Genomic DNA, 4,273 nt, shown 5'->3' with positions numbered 1-4,273 from the left:
GGAGTACAGAACAGCCTGCACAGACAAGGAATGTGTGGAAGGAAGCAGAGTCTGGTTTTAACTGGATGCTGCAGAGCGGCTCACCCCTCAGGTGTTTGCCCTGGTGTCCCCAAGACTTCATTTCTATTAGTCCACAACCCCATTGCCAAGTTTGTTTTTAGGGCACAATCCTAGTTGACATTACTGCATGAAATGTCACCATATTTATCCAAAACAACTCTGAGAATTCATAATAATTCCCATTTGATTTTTTTTGCAACATGTACAAGTATGTAGAGTATAAAGCTTCTCCTATATTTATAGATTTCTAGCATAATTTTACACAAAAGAAAAGCTCAATCAAAGATAGACCTCTATATATATAGTATATATTTTAAGCTGAAAGGGGATGTATATCAAGGCAATCTGTTGAATCTTGGAACTGCATGTGCGAGTGCTCCCTCACTTAAGTGGTTGCACAAGAGCCCCTTGCCCACCCCCGGTCATGTACGCTGTCATCTAATGTTGTCACACAACTCTTCAAGGACAGTCTGCCAGCATTGCCTATAGGAGAAAGGATCCGTGCCTCTTATTAAAACAGTGAAAGAGAGAGAACAAGGATCAGAGGACCTCGTTTTTTAAACAGCCAGCCATAACTTGGTGTTTCGCCAGCTCCCCCGAAAAACTGACGGTGACACAGTGACCCGCCCCTCGCTGCCAGACTGGAACAGTCTTGATGTAACTTGATGTAACTCATCTGAAATGCTCCTGCTCTGGGTTTGGAAAGCACAGAGAGAGAAAGAGAGAGAGAGAGAAAGAGAGAGGAGCACACTAACAAAGTGTCCATTTCAGAGTTCTGATTTGTATGCACATGGCTGATGTGTTGCTGATGACATTAGGAACCTCCTTTGAAGATGAACAATACAAAAAAAAGCCCACACACAGCAGTAGAATCTATTGAAGGATTAGTTTTGTGTGTATTAACAGTGACCTAGCCATTCTCAAAAGCCCCGCTGGGAGGATAGCCATCGATATTTAGCTTAGTGTTGTGATCATCTGGCCACCCACTACACAGACAAGGACACTATTTTTAATGAGGACGGGATTTATAGCATTTTGTATCTATTAGGCATGAATGCGGACACAGTTAGAGGATATATCGGAGTGTCATAATTATTTAATTCCAAAGGCAGTTAACGACTAAATTGTTTTAGCTGAATATATCCATTCTCCCAGGGCTCAGTTGATGCCTCTATAATGTTTAAAAATCACTCCAATTCACCACACTATGCTACTGCAAGGTTATGAAACAGAACACAAAACACAAAACAAAACATCAAATATGAAGCCAATCACTTTTGCTGTTTTGTCAGTAGTTATCCCAATTGTAGCATATATGAAAATTATTGAAAATAATTGCTTAATATTTGCTTAATATATAACACTGAGAGAAGAAAATATCTAACACCTAATTGGGTCACAATACAACTAACTGACAAGTATTCACAAAGCAATAACCCTTACTACAATCATATTGAAATCGCTTATTTGATCCAAGATTGTGCTTACAGTGGATCTGGTGTGACAAAGAGTGTGCTTGAGTTTGGTCTAGAGGTGTCTAGTGTTCTTCAGGTTATTTTCTGAAGTTGTCTTGTGCCCTGTCGTTGACGTGTCAAGTTCCTGGACAGTGTGAAATGAAATCTGCAGCCACGCTCACCCTGACTTTAACATTTCAGCTTATACTATCTTAAAGTGATTTCTGTTGTGGCTTTGTGAGAATTTGAGTCCGTAATTGGCAAATGTCTGCATTTATATCTGCTAATCGTCTATATAAGTGCTTCGACATATTACTGCTACTGTTGTAGGTGTTTATTTGATTAAATTGTGATACAAATAGGCCTTTTAGTTGTTCTTTGTTCTTTGGTGCTAACCTTTGATGCAAATTCCAAAAACATAGGAAATAGAGGGAATAATGACAGCTTCTATGGTTATAATTTCTGATTGGTAATTGTAGTTACGTTAGATGGTGACTAGGATATTTGAGCTTACACAACTGAGGGTTTTATGAAGGCAGATAACAACTCAGAAGGATGTACAGTACCTATGTGCCCAGTAGTCCAAACTAAAGACAGAGACAGGCTGTGAGCTCAGACATCAGCTTCAGGGACTACCGGGGTGATACAACTCCCAATTAAGGTACAGTAGTTTACTGGTGAAGTACTGGGTAAAAATCTGTCAGTTTCAGACCTATAAATTATAGATCATAACCCTTAGCAGTAAGGCTCCACTGTCAGAGCTATCTATCCTCAGCAACGTACAACATTTTAACTGGAGCAGTGTTAATGGAAAAGGGGTGTCTTCAGTTTTTTTTTTTTTTTTTTTCATTTATTTTGCAATTGTGACAGACTTTTTTGAATTATAAATTCAAATAATACCTTAGTGGTTGACAGGTAATCCGTGCTCTCCAGGAGGGAATGGAATCAGAAAGGTCATACTGTAGAATGATTTTTACAAAAGCCACAAATAGAAGAGGAGAATTCACAAGTGTGTGGCATGATGGGTAAACTCTGCTAATGCAAGTGACCTTCTGAAAGTATTCACTGTATATTGTGTTGGACAGGACACAATACCCTAACACACACATAGCAGTGTTTTAGCCATTCTATTCATCACTGAAAGCATTTGATAGGATTTCCCCCCTCTTTTTTAAAGTAAATTTAGTTGAGAGTATATGTTATGTCACATAAGTCGGTCTGTACTGTTTTGGTTTATTAGAAGCAATTCCTTGAAAGGGTTCCACATAAGACCAATTTAATATTCTCATAAGCTCTGCATTAACGTAGCTCAAGCACAAGTGATATACATTAACTGTATATATTTCTTATGAGGAGCCATTTAAAGGTAGTTTTACCATTGCAATTTCCAATTTCCTAATATCATTAATAGTTAAATAATTAATATTAATATTAATGTTCTCACACAAAACCATACTCTTGAGCCTTTTTAATTGAATAAAATATTTACAGTATCCATTACTCATAAAGACATAATGCCAAAGAAATGAAATGATTATTTATAATGATTATCACTGAGTGAATTCAGTAGGATCCACCTATATATTTTCCATGATTTTCCAAAACCAACAGTGGTTGGGGACTGTGTGTCTGGTGACGTTGATGCTGTGAGCGTTCACTTTGAAAGTGCTTTGGAAGTGACACTGTCAGTGTAACTGATACAACTGTATCACTGTGATGTGACTAGAGACTGTCGTTTGGGTAGATTCCTGTCAATGATTTAGTGCTCTTGGATGTAGTGAGTGAAGGCCAACCAGTTGAAATCGGTCCTCATCAGAATCGTCACCTTCATCATCGAGCCAAAATGTTGCTTGGCCAACCACAGATTATTTTCTCTTCCTCCATGCCAACGAGCGAAACTCATTTCACCTACCTGCTTTGTCTTACACGAGTTGACGACGTTTTGATGATTCTGTATGTGTTGCTTATGTTTTTTGACACGTGACTAAATGGCGATGTTGAGGTGGAACTTTTTCTCAACCATGTGCTGTGTTGTCAGTGCCGTTGTTTTAACAGTGCTGCAGTGGTGAGTCCAGAGTGTATGTATGTGAGTTTCAGGACTGTCTACAACCCATTTATATTTCCTGTGCTATTTTCATACATGTAATTCCTTTTATAAATGAACTGTACAGTACAGAGGTGATTCAGGCGATGTGAAATAAAGGGTTTTTTCATTTCTGTATGTCATTGCAATCTTATCTTGCACTTTATACGTGACTTAGGTATATATGTATTTACAAAGGAATTAAAAGTATTTTATACGTAGGAGCTATGATTTCTCAACGTTTTTCATTGTTGTCCTGAGATGGTGAAGGTATAAATCATCAGACCACATTATATATACACAGGTGTTAGCACAGGTATGCCTGCGGTTCTTTATCAACCCCAAGCAGGATTCCATATTGTAGAGTCGGATAAGTGTTGAGTTAGCAGGAGTAGACTGGAATGGGGACTGTGAGTTTAGAAGAAACTCCACTAAGAACAGGAGGTTGAATACCACCTATTTTCGGTGTATAGAAATAAAAGAAGTTTCCTTACTCATTAGTCAACATGACAGATAAAAGGGGCAAACCACAAACTCATGAGGATTTGGATGAACATCCAGCATCACTCTTTTGGGAAAAACTGCCACAGTGCAAAAGCTGCAGCTAGTCTAAAATGTATTCGTAATAGGAGGTAAAATACCAAAACTTTTGTGGCAGTAAGAATAATACTCTTTT

This window comes from Alosa sapidissima, chromosome 12 (genome assembly GCF_018492685.1).
Source record: "Alosa sapidissima isolate fAloSap1 chromosome 12, fAloSap1.pri, whole genome shotgun sequence".
NCBI classification, from domain to species: Eukaryota; Metazoa; Chordata; class Actinopteri; order Clupeiformes; family Clupeidae; genus Alosa; species Alosa sapidissima.
The sequence above is the reverse complement of the archived record's forward strand: the minus strand, read 5'-3'. Positions refer to the sequence as shown.